Source organism: Chiloscyllium plagiosum, chromosome 2 (genome assembly GCF_004010195.1).
Source record: "Chiloscyllium plagiosum isolate BGI_BamShark_2017 chromosome 2, ASM401019v2, whole genome shotgun sequence".
Classification (NCBI taxonomy): domain Eukaryota; kingdom Metazoa; phylum Chordata; class Chondrichthyes; order Orectolobiformes; family Hemiscylliidae; genus Chiloscyllium; species Chiloscyllium plagiosum.
In genome coordinates this window covers 122,569,688-122,583,429 of record NC_057711.1, presented here as the reverse complement: position 1 = coordinate 122,583,429, position 13,742 = coordinate 122,569,688, and the positions used below count along the sequence as shown (strand labels likewise).

At 43.2% G+C, this 13,742-nt stretch overlaps 1 non-coding gene across 1 annotated transcript; it reads left to right on the top strand.

The window, feature by feature from the left end:
- The first annotated feature begins 8,325 nt into the window (after window positions 1–8,325).
- trnac-aca lies at window positions 8,326–8,398 on the top strand. Its single transcript has one exon. It is a non-coding gene; the product is annotated as a tRNA-Cys (tRNA).
- The last annotated feature ends 5,344 nt before the right edge of the window (window positions 8,399–13,742 follow it).

Genomic DNA, 13,742 nt, shown 5'->3' with positions numbered 1-13,742 from the left:
GACTCACTTTCCTTCATGCTGAACTGGGATTCATTTCCTTTCAGTCTGCACTGGGACTTGCTTCCTTTTGCGTTGCACTGAGACTCACTTCCCCTCACGCTGCACTGGGACTCACTACCCATCGCGCTGCACTGGGACTCATGTCCCCTTGTGCTGCACTGGGATTCACATCCCCTTGCGCTGCACTGGGATTCACTTGCCCTCACATTGCACTGCGACTCGCTTCCAATCGTGCTGCACTGGGACACGCTTCCCCTTGCGCAGCACTGGGATTCACTTCCCCTCACATGCACTGGGACTCACTTCCCCTCACGCTGCACCGGGACTCACTTCCCATCGCGCTGCACTGGGACTCACTTACCATCGCGCTGCACTGGGACTCGCTTCCCCTCACATTGCACTGGGACTCACTTCCCATTGTGCTGCACTGGGACTCGCTTCCCATCGAGCTGCACTGGGATTTGCTTCCCATCACGCTGCACTGGGATTCACTTCCCATTGTGCTGCACTGGGACTCGCTTCCCATTGTGCTGCACTGGGACTCACTTCTCCTCACATTGCACTGAGACTCACTTCCCAATGTGCTGCACTGGGACTCGCTTCCCATCGAGCTGCACTGGGACTCACTTCTCCTCACATTGCACTGAGACTCACTTCCCATTGTGCTGCACTGGGACTCGCTTCCCATCGAGCTGCACTGGGATTTGCTTCCCATCGCGCTGCACTCGGACTCACTTCCCCTCGTGCTGCACTGGCACTCACTTCCCCTCGTGGTGCACCGGACTCACTTCCTATCGCGCAGCACTGGGACTCACTTTCCCTTGCGCTGCACTGGGATTCACTTCCCCAAACATTGCACTGGGACTCACTTCCCCAAACATTGCACTGGGACTCACTTCCCCAAACATTGCACTGGGACTCACTTCCCCAAACATTGCACTGGGACTCACTTCCCCAAACATTGCACTGGGACTCGTCCCCTTGTGCTGCACTGGGACTCACATCCCCTTGCGCTGCACTGGGATTCACTTGCCCTCACATTGCACTGCGACTTGCTTCCAATCGTGCTGCACTGGGACTCGCTTCCCCTTGCGCAGCACTGGGATTCACTTCCCCTCACATTGCACTGGGACTCACTTCCCATCACGCTGCACCGGGACTCACTTCCCATCGCGCTGCACCAGGACTCACTTCCCATCGCGCTGCACCGGTACTCTTTCCCCTCGTGCTGCGCCAGGAATCACATCCCCTCGCACTGCACTGGGACATGCTTCCCATTCTGCTGCACTGGGACTTGCTTCCCCTCGTGCTGCACTGGGACTTGCTTCTCCTTGCGCTGCGCTGGGAATCACTTCCCCTTGCGGTGCACTGGGAATCACTTCCCCTCGCGTTGCGCTGGGACTCACTTCCCCTCGCGCTGCGCTGGGAATCGCTTCCCCTCGCGTTGCACTGGGAATCGCTTCCCCTCACATTGCACTGGGACTCACTTTCCTTCATGCTGAACTGGGATTCACTTCCTTTCAGTCTGCACTGGGACTTGCTTCCTTTTGCGTTGCACTGAGACTTGCTTCCCCTCGCGCTGCACCGGGACTCGCATCCTTTTGCACTGCACCGGGACTCGCTTGCCCCACACTGCTCCAGGTCTCCTAAAAAGAGCGAAAACAAAAGAAAAGAAACAAAAACAGTAGGCAGAGCAGAGGAACTCTCAGTGGAGTATCCTACTTTGCCCCCATCTTGCTGGAACACATGTCGGATAAGTCTTGAGATGAAATAGCTCCACATTTCCTTTACACTAAGCAGGGTCTGCTTGCCACTTAATGATCAGAAATGTACACCATAAAGAAAGTCAAAAAGCCAGCTCTAGTCCTTAACTGTATTATAATGAGAAAACCACATTTTTGACTTTCCAGAAAGGCCCTGCCAGTGCGGTCCAGGCATTGCAATCACAATGGTGGCACCTTGTATCCTCATTCTGTATCAACCTGAGAGTCTTGCCATACTGCTATCAGCTATATTGGGAGGGGACAACTCTTCGAGGAGAAAGTGAGGTCTGCAGACGCTGGAGATCAAAGCTGAAACTTTATTGCTGGAACAGCACAGCAGGTCAGGCAGCATCTAGGGAACAGAAGATTCGACGTTTCGGGCACATGCCCTTCTTCAGGAAGAAGGGCATGTGCCCGAAACGTCGAATCTTCTGTTCCCTAGATGCTGCCTGACCTGCTGTGCTGTTCCAGCAATAAAGTTTCAGCAGGGGACAACTCTTGCCTCTCCACAGTCATCCATGTGTGACCTGAGGACTTTGGAAGTAGAACAAATCCTGTGAGTTCCTGAGCATATATACATGATGGCATTTTTCAGAATATCTGGCGTGGGCCTCCAAAATTTGACATTAATGGTCACATGTGATTTGAACATTTATGGAATGGAATCTACTTGTGTTGATGAACTCAGCAGGTTCATGATCAGGTGCTTTTGAAGCATGGGTACAGTCTCCAGCACTCTGAACCTCAGGGAAAACAAAGGGATGGAAAATCTGGCTACCGTCATGGGACACTGATACAAACAGCTCTGACTTGGAGAACGTTGCATTGCAGACATTTCAGAAACATTTGAGAGTCCATAACTGGGAGATGCAAAACAGGTTTCTTTGAAGTGTGCTATCAATACCAAGGTCAGTGGTAGCTGTCATGTAAAGAGCCATCAGGATGTGATGACCAACCAGTTCTTCTGAGCACAGATCCTCTGCCAGCAGTTCAGTGATGAGGCCTGTGACATCCTTATCTGGCCCTGTACTGGGTTTCCGAGTGCTATAGAATACGACGGCGATTTGGGTATGCATTCTTCAGGGATCTTCACCTGCCACTTCTCCCTCTGGAGGTTGCTGTCCTTGCTGATAACATAGAAATTGCTCTCTTCTTTGATACTGTCTTTCCATTTGAGGCAATGCCAGAGGGCTCCGGTCACAGTTATGTCCATTTCAAATCATGAGAAAGAACCTGTGGGGAATGGCAGGAAGAGGATATCATTGCATTCAGTGATACTCCTGAGCCTTACATCAATCACAATGAAGTATCATGTTGTGCCCTGACAATGAATGCATGGAGGTTTAACAAGGAAGTCAGTGTCATGGCTTCATGAACAGCTCTGATGTATGCAAGTTTATCCAAACATTTGTTGCCTAACCAAAGTGTTCATGCTAAATTCGGGGAGTGAAATTCTGGGAGTAAGCCACCATGATAGTCCCCACCTAAAACAAAAAACATCTTTGAACATTACTTCTATGCCATACCCCCTTAGACCAAAGTGTTATCTTCCATTGATTATTATGGAATATGTTTCAAAAACATCAAGCCTCGATTACGCTTTTCGGTTGTCTGATTATGTTTGGTTAGTCGGCATGACACAGAGGCAATCAGAATGAACAATGACTGTTCGAGGCCACAATTGTGCATTCTTAGTCAATGAATGACTGAGGAAGAAATGCAAATTTTTTAACAAATGGGTAACATTACGTGTCAGTGGATGCATAATTAATGTCATCACTCCCAGAAAGGCTCAAATTCAAACAATATTGCATCATCCTAAAGATAAAAATCAGTAGCGTAATCTGCTGAATCTGCATGTGATGACGGTAATTTTGTATTAGTGCACAATTAACTTTGGATTGAAATGATGAGTTTTCAATGTCATTGCCCCGAGAATAATGTGCAGAGTCCACATGAGAATGCAGGATGATCTCTCCCATCCTTCATACTTTTTTGTTGTGTTTCTGTGGCTTCGATAAATGTGTTGCCTCCTCCCATTTCTGTTCAACCACTTTACATAACTATTAATGTCCCCAACCTACCCTCAGACCACATGGCTTTACAAATACCCATATCCTTGTTGGACCATGCACTCATGTCCACAGAGTAATAGTGACTTATGAGAAATTCCTTCCTGGAGTTCACCATCATATCTTATGCTCTATGAAATCACTTTACTTTCAAATTGTCCCCTTTCAATGCAATCATTCTCTCAGGAACCCAGGTCCAATGAAACCCATCTGCAGACTTGATCTTTTACTGACCTCAGGAATCTGTAGACTGAGCCCTGGTAAGCCCTCTGGCTGCTAATGCCCAATCACCAGGACTGACGGTGGCCCAGCACTTGGACTGACTTATGAAGTCAGTCTGATTAAGTATGTCCCAGACTCTACTCTCCGCACAATACCCTGACTGATGTACCTATAAACCCCAGACCAGTTGCACTTGATCAGCAGAGCTTATGTTGCCCAAGCTCCAAACTCCAAAAGCCACAGATCCCCAGACTCTGGTAGGATCAAGTGCCTGACTTAGCATGGACTGGAATTGTATGCACCCCTTGACTGGTTCAGGTAGTATCCTTGACTGACTGATTATAAGTTTTCTTTCCACCTCATTGACTGTTCAGTGCTCTGAAGTCAAGTTATCTGCCTGGCGCTCGGAGATGAAAACTAATAGAAAACACAGACTCTGGCAGCTTCCAAGAACATACAAACAAGGAGCTGACACAGACTATTAGATTCTCAAGATTAGAGTGGTGCTGGAAAAGCACAGCAGGTCAGGCAACATCCGAGGAGCAGGAGAATTGACGTTTTGGCCAAAAGCCCTTCATCAGGAATGAGGCAGGGAGCCTCCGGGGTGGAGAGATAAATGGGAGGGGATGTGGGGCTGGGGAAAAGGTAGCTAAGAGTCTGACAGCTTCCAAGAACATATAAACAAGGAGCTGACACAGACTATTAGATTCTCAAGCCTATAACACCGTTCAATAAGATTATGAGTGATATTGTATTCCAAATTCTACATTCCCATCAATCCCTGATAACCTTTGATTTCCTTGCCTATCAAAAATGTATCTATCTCCATATTAAAAGTATTTAACAGATCCCACCCCCAAAACCACTTTCTGAGGAAGCAGGTTCCAAAGTCATTAATGCTGTGAAAGAAAAAGGGTCCCATGTCCCAAAAGGGTGACCTCTACTTTTAAAACTTTTTGTCCCCTAATACTAGACTCACACAAGAGAAAACATCCTTTCCACGTCCACCTTATCAGGTCTTTTCAAGATCTTGAAAACTTCGATCAAATCACCACTTGTTCTACTGAGTTCGAGTGAAAACAAGCCCAGCCTATCCATTAATTCCTCACAGGACATACTGCTCATTCTGGGTATCAATCTGTTAAACCTCTCATGAACAACCGTCAATACAATTGTATTCTTCAACAATGAAACCAAAACTACACATAACATATGAGACATGATCTCACCTATGTCCTGTATAACTGAAGCATAAGATCCATGCGTATGCCTGTGATCTGGCAGAAACATGCAAGTCATTGGTATCTTTAAGTTTCAAAATGAGAGCCTGAAGAGCTGAAGTGGTTGACTGGGGAGCAGGTGTGATATCGTGGTGCTTGTTCTGGTGGTTTGATGACATGGAAGAAGGATGGAAGAGGACAGTGTTCATGGAGCATACAAGGAAATGATAATGTAGGCAGCGTTATCCAAAGGTCTTGAGGATCAAGTGACAAGCTGCTGTTGCCAGATAGGCTCTCTGACTTTCGTGTGGGGAATTAGAGTCTTCAGTTTCTCAGGGAAGTAGGGGAGAATTTTGAGCTGCGCAGAAATGAGGCAAGATTAACAAACAGTGCTATGCAAATATATGGGAATAGATTGCCAGTTTAACAAGACTCAGAATGCACCAATTAAACAATTAAGAGAAAATAATTTATTTTTCCTTATCATCGAGAATCTGCTGTTTTCATTATTGCCGTAATTTATCTTTGTATCATAATCTGATGATTGGTGACTTGTTTTAACCCATTTTATTTTAGAAATCACTCTTATTTGCAACATTTCCTTTACAGTAGCAAACTAAATTCTCACTTTTTTTTCTGGTGACACACTTTGCAGAATGAGTGTTTCCCAAAAATAACACTTTTTTAAAAAACTGAGATTGCCCCTTGTAAAGGATATTATGCAGAATATTAGACAGAAATACTTCCATATATGTTGCTCCCACAAGTATTTGTGTTTTAGCTGCTCAAGTGCTTTCAAATACCGTCGACATTCTTAGCTTTGAGGCTAATGGGCAACATTTATTATTCTTTTTGGGGAAGAATATGATAAACGGAACACCTTTTATACCAATTGATCTGTATTCCCAGGAATATGTTGTTAAAAGTCCAAAGAAAATCCTCAGGCTTACTTTTCCCACTGTCAGGAAGTGAACTCTGATATTTTGATCGGAGGATTTTCTTTGAAACCCGAAGTCATTAATTTGACTTCAGCTTTATATGTATCATCAAAACCCTGTTTTCTTGGTTATAAAACTGGCTGGTTGCCACCTAGTTGAATTTTACCAGAAATTGGCTGTGTCAATTTGGGTAAATGTTGTGGAGGATTTTTGTTTTGTGAGCCCTAGGGAGATTTCTCATGGTCTCCTCCATAGTGTTCCATATTAGCTATGCACCACTCCTCAATGGTGTCTCATTCACACTGTCTTTCTTTGCACCAGCTTCAGAAGTACCTCCACTGCTGCGACCTCCTGGGATTCTGATGTCAGCACCAATTTTAAAACATGGTTGTGGTTAAGGTCAAACACTGTCAGTCAGGAACTACCCTGCACAGTTCCTGTGAATTGCTTCAGAGATGGTGGTCAAAGGAAATTTAAGCACCCCATTTTCCTAACAGGAAACTGAGCAGCTCTCACGACTGATGATATCCACCTATCTCATTACTCATTTCCCTCCTGTGCTCTGTTGTGTCTCCCTTTACCTCCTTCACAATTGTTAGTGCCATTGTATTCCAGCTTGTTGTTTCCAATTCCCAAAACTGGATTCCCCAACTTCACCAGGCCCTGATACCGCACTGCTTTCCCACGATCTCCACCTTGACTTTCAGTGGATAGATCCCCAGGTCTGAAGATAGCGTCACCTTCCTAACCTACTTTGAGACACCACCATACCCATCCCCCACTCCAACAGATGAATAAACTAATGATTGATCCTTGTGCAGCTCCACAACTTTGTAACGTGAGTTCTGAAGGAGGATCACTGGCTCCAAAACCTTGTCTCTACTTTTTCTTCACAGATGCTGCCAGACCTGCTGAATTTCTTCAGCTATTTATGTTTTTGATTGTGACTTGATTCCCTGGACTGATTGTATTGAATCTGTAGGATAAACCATTCCTGGACTGTAAAAGTACAGACTGCTGACCATGACCACCCAAGTTGCTGTCTGACCACTTCCATGCCCTGCACTGATACCACTGACTTATTGCCGTCAGGACCCCTTACTGAAGCCTGTCGCACTTGATCTAATAGAGGAAAAGCTCCCTTGGATTTTGAGACATGGCAATTTGGCTGAAGTACACGCAGTGTGCTTGCAACATACGCTACTGGCACAAGTGGAGTAAACGTGATGTGGTGCAGCATGGTGTCATACAGCAACATGTCCACTCTCGTGATTGATGATTGCTGACAACTTGACAAACAGCCTGGCTTTGTGACTGTACTAAAAGGCAAGGCCAAAAAGAGGCCTGTAGGCTTTTTAAGCTCAGGTTCATTGAACACAGCACAAAACAGCAAGGCTTGCAGTGGAGCTATGAACACCCAAGCAGGCTTAAAATGCTTGAGCACAAGGAGAGCAAAAAAGGAGCCCTGAGATGCACCCTGGTTAAATCCATGATACAGGTGTCTGTCCCTGCAAGCAAAGTGACCTGGCAGCAGCATTACAATGATAGATATGAGTGAACTCCATCGTGCAATATTGCAGTACAGAACCGTATTGTAATTGATTTGGAGATGCACATGAGGACGCCGAGGGGGTAATACGAATCCGATACCAAGGCCCATGGATGAAGGCTGCCCAAGAAATGTGCTCTGAAATCTTGCAAACTGTTGTCCAAGATGGAGGCTGAGAAGAGTGAGCAGAAGACTGAAGTTGCCAGGTAGCCACTCTGACTTTCATGTCAGGAATTGCCGCCATTCTATCTGGCTCGTTGGAGAATAAGAAACTGCTTTCAATTACTGGAGATTAGATTCAAATGGCACGCTAAACCCAACTATTGGTTATAAACAGTCCTTTCCCCACTCACTGGTGAGAATCTTGTCTCCTGTCACTGTGCAACACTTGGTTTTAGAATTGGGCTCTTTTCTCAGTATCAAGAACCTCATTTTTATGAGCTCACTGTATCTTTCAACTGACTCGCCAATATTCACATCATTTCGGGACTGGGAAGATTCTGCCACAAGTTTTTCCCAGCTTTCCAGTTATTTTTCTTTGGCAACCTTTAACAACGCATGGGGCCTGTGGCGCAATGGATAATGCGCCTGACTACAGATCTGGAGATTGTAGGTTCGATTCCTACCTGGCTCGAGCGTAGTCTGCATTTTTATGGGCGGCACGGTGGCACAGTGGTTAGCACTGCTGCCTCACAGCACCAGAGACCCAGGTTCAATTCCCGCCTCAGGCACATTCTCCCCGTGTCTGCGTGGGTTTCCTCCGGGTGCTCCGGTTTCCTCCCACAATCCAAAAATGTGCAGGTCAGGTGAATTGGCCATGCTAAATTGCCTGTAGTGTTAGGTGCAGGGGTAAACATAGGGGAATGGGTCTGGGTGGGTGCGCTTCGGAAGGTCGGTGTGGACCTCTTGGGCCGAAGGGCCTGTTTCCAGAAGTAATCTCATCTGAAAAAAAACCGCATCTTCAAATGTATTGAAACATGCTACAACTTCTCTATCACTAGGATTTCATGTGGTTTCCGTCACCTGTTTTGTTGCTCTTGTTATTCTCACAATGTGACTTGCACTCACTCTTCGGTCACTTTCTGGGCTGCTGCTTTAGATTTTACTCTCCTATAACCAAAATTCTTTTTATAAGCTTGTCGTCCTTTATCAGGGCTGTGTTCACTTCCAGGCCCAATTTCAGAGCTCGAGCTGAGTTTCTGGTCTTTCGCATCTTTGTCTCCTTTTGCCAAATCCTTATTTGCTTTCTCCTTTTCCTCTTCATGCATATTTAATGAAGATTTGTATTGCCGGGGGGGGGTGGGGGGGTGGGGTGGGGGTCTGCTCTCCCGAAAATAGAGATGTCTCGTTATGTGATTTTAGTGCAAACTTTGATATTTATCCATAAGGATGTCAGTCCTTCTTCCATCTGCCATCTTTTACTCGTCATAATTATCCAACATGTGCAGGCACAAAGTAAATGGTGCTTTGTCACTTGTGATTACTTGTTTCAATTCTATAAATGTCTGAACAGTGACAATTTACCTAGAGGAATACATTCTCAGACTGATTGTCAAGATGTTACATGGTTATAAACAGAGATGGGAAAATAACAATGACATTTCTCCTCTTCTTCCCTTCTCTTTTTAAATTTCTTCTGCATTTAAACTGCATTTCTGATAGCTTTATAGATGCCGCGCGGCTTGGCAAAATTTCTTAGAAACCTCAGCCTTAATTAACTTTTTTCTTCTTTACTTTCACCCCATTAAATTGCTCAGAAAAAGTGGAGAGAATTGTAGTCACTTCTCAAGATGAGGGTTGATGACTAATTACCAAATATATTTTTGGTTTTCTATCAAAAGACAACAGATATGGCTGTAACACCTTACCATTTACATTATTTGAATGTAATGCTCATGCAGATGTTACATACAATAATGATATTGTGAATCATGACATCTGTCATTTAGACACTAGACAATAGACAATAGGAGCAGGATTGGGCCATTCGGCCCTTCGAGCCAGCACCACCATTCATTATAATTATGGCTGATCATCCACAATCAGTATCCTGTTCCTGTCTTATCCCCATAACCCGTGATTCCACTATCTTTAAGAGCTCCATCCATCTCTTTCTTGAATGTATCCAGAGACTTGGAACCCACTGTCTTCTGGGGCAGAGAATTCTATATGTCCACTACTCTCTGGGTGAAGAAATTTCTCCTGAACTCTGTTCTAAATGGCCTTCCCCTATTTTTAAACAGTGTCCTCTGTTCTGGACTCACCCATCAGCGTAAACATGCTTCCTGCCTCCAGAGTGTCCAATCCATTAATAATTTTATACATCTCAATCAGATCCCCTTTCATCCTTCTAAACTCAAGTGTATACAAACCCAGTCGCTCCAATCTTTCAACATATGATAGTCCCGCCATTTCAGGAATTGACCTCATGAACCTGCACTGCACTCCCTCAATAGCCAGAATGTCCTTCCTCAAATTTGGAGACCAAACCGCACACAATACTCCAGGTGTGGTCTCACCAGGGCCCTGTACAGCTGCAGAAGGACCTCTTTGCTCCTATACTCAATTCGTCTTATGAAAGCCAGCATGCCATTAGCTTTCTTCACTGCCTGCTGTACCTGCATGCTTGCTTTCATTGACTGATGTACAAGAATACCTAGATCTTGTTGTACTTCCCCTTTACCTCACTTGACTCCATTTAGATAGTAATCTGCCTTCCTGCTCTTGTCACCAAAGTGAATAACCCCACATTTATCCACATCAAGCTGCATCTGTCATGCATCCGTCCATTCACCTAGCCTGTCTAAATCACCCTGTATTCTCATAACATCCTCCTCACATTTCACCCTGCCACCCAGCTTTGTGTCATTTCGTAACTCATTTCACAAACTACATTCTTAAAGGACCATTCTGCTATCGTATTTGTTAGAACTTTGTCCATATCATTCAAATTAGCCACTGGCAAAATCCATGCCCACCAACCACCTTCACCACCATCATTTTCAGTGTGGAATTTAGCTGGCGCCTTCAATCCAACCATTAAACATTTCTTTATTATTTTGCCCACGATCACTTTTTCTTTACTAGCATTGTTGTAGACTGGCTAGATTTAAATTGCTAGATCTAAGACATACAGGACAAAAATACTTTTTTCCTTATCCCATATATTCAAGTCCTTTGATATAAATTCATTAAAGTCTCTAGCTAATGGGAGACTCATTGCCATAATATTGTCCTTCTCTGTATTTTAAGTTTATCATACTTAGCACTAATCTTGTCTACAAGTTTACTTAAACTTTATCAACTTTTTAACATTTTGAGAAGGTGGATGGGAAAACGGTCAATGTAGTTTTTAAGCTAGTCAGCCTGTTTTTTTCCCCTTTGGACTCCCATTATCTCTTAATACCATTAATACTTCTTTTATTTTTGTTTAGAGAAGTTAGTCTCATTTAGGCATTTAATCATGTCCAGATTATGTAAACTGTAAGTCCATACCATTGGAACATTCTTCATTGACAGCCTGTTCAGCAGGAAGAGCATTTCACTTGATACAACATTTGTGCTGATATAACTATGGTTACTGGAAATCAGAAACAAAAAAACAGAAATAGCTGTAAAAACCTCAGAAGGTCTGACGGCACCTGTGAAGAGAAAGCAGAGTTAAATGTTTTGGGTCCAGAGACCCATTTTTTGAATTGATCTCTAGTGATAAAATTGATTAAGTAGCTGTTTTCCATGGAGTTATGATTCTTTTTAGTAACTTTTGCGTGTGGTAATCCCCAAATCTGAAGCATTTAGAACTCTCAAAATTCATTAACTTTATTTCAAACATTATGATTAGAAATCTAGACAGCATTTTAACCATCTGACTCCAGTCCAGTTGAATTTGCATCCACTGTCCATGCAGCACAAAGTCAGTGATACAGCAGGTTGTAGCTTCTTATAACCAAACTTTCTGAAACTTGTATATTATAAAGTATTTAAAAATTCTTGTCATCCCATTCAGGACAACTCATTGCACAATGGTACATAGAGTCCCATCTGAAACATGTTAACCATGGCCTGGGTATTCTTGGGGTTCATTCTTCTGTTATAGCTCCACAGTTCTATCGCTTATCAGGGTGTCTCCATCCTCATGTCTTCCAGTTATAATTCTTCTTTTATATTGACGCTTGCATGCCACATCCATATGGTGCCAAAATGGAGTTGGTATTTATACTTCCTTTTTTTTTGTTTGATTGGTGAGTGTCCCAATTAAGCCATGAGGATGATGGAAATGAATGTTTCCTCAGTCTTTCTAACACTGACATCAGTTGCAAAAATGTGTCTATTTAAGAAAATCTAATCCCAGTTAATATTAAGAATCTATGCAAGTTAAACATCCTAGCAGACTCCAGCAAATTAACAAGCACGAAGTTAGAAATCTCAAAATAATTTCTTTTTTCAATTTTAAAAATAGTCTGTTAAATTTCATTTTATATGTTCCTCTGGAATAACTGTTCAACTGTTAAAATTTATCAAAGTCTGAACACATCTCATGTACTTCGCAGATTGACTTTTCTTTTTATTAATTCTGAATGTTAATAAATCACCCAGAACTTCCTCAGTGTCTAATTGATGAGCTTCCAATTCTAAATATACTTTACACTTTACCCTGCTTTTGTTTGGAAATGACAATGACATACATTGCTTTTTGTCTTAGGGAAGGTATAACCAGTGTCCATATATCTGCCTCATTTTACCATTGATATAAGATCAGCTTCCCAGAACATCAATGGGAATTTACATCAAGACACTTCACACTTGGTTCCAGCCATTCTTCTGTAAAGTTTCTCCAAATTCCCAACCTCTGCTTGAAATAAATCTTAGGTTTGAATGTCTACCTTTAAACAACCATCCCTGTTGACATTAACTGCCCTGCAACTGTCTAAGACTCAGTGGGGCTTAAACTAAGTTTGAGGAAGACTTCTACCCTTATTTGAGAAGGAGGGCCAGCCTTAAAGAGCTGCCAACCACAGACTTGTTGGTATCTTCATAGCCTCAGCAGCGGATGTTCAAACTCTGGCCCCCACAAGATTACACGCAGTCCACAGAGAGCAGTTAATGTAGGTGAGATTTCAGAGAGGTCCAGAGTATATGTGGGGTTTGATTGGCAGTCGCAGAGAAAGGGCACGAGGATCAAACTTAAGTGGTCTGAGGGAGAGTTAATGGATATACGATCTTATAGAGCGGGATATCATGCATATGCAATATCAGAAAGTGTATAAAATGATACAAAAATTCCAGGCATAGAACAACACAATCACACCTAGAAGGCCCATAAACAAGCCCTTCTTTTCCTTTCACAAATTAGAGCCAACTAGTTTAAACAAGCCAGGCCAAGTGTGCAGTGTGTACTTTGCTATATCATGTGCTGAAGTAAAAACTACCACTTGCACATTGAGATACTGGTCTGAGAATCATGAGCTGTGAGTATCTGCACATACACCGTCCCAAAGGCTGCTTGCTCCTTATTACTCAGCAAGATTCTTTAACTCCCTATGTGCTTTATTATTTATACCTTTACATTATAGGTTATCAAATACAGCTCTCTCATTTAGTTTTGAAGGTTTCTCTCTTCATATAATAAACTTGTGTCTTCCTCTCTCATTGCTGTAGAGTCCTGTGATTAGTTACATCACCCTGATTTACAGAAACATCTCACCCCCAATTTTCTCACTAATCCGTCCTCATTACTTCAGTAGTTTACTGTGACTTACTTACAGTCTTTGTAATCATTAACATCATTATTACTATTATCACTGTAATCACTATTATCATCATTCTACTGCTATCAAATTCTGAAACTCACAGTTCAAGATGATTTAGATCCCTGACTAAACATCCTGATCTGCTTAGCTTAAATTCTGCACTAAGGGTGATTATATTATGCTATGTCTGGAATTTTTGTATCATGTTATACACTTTCTGATATTGCA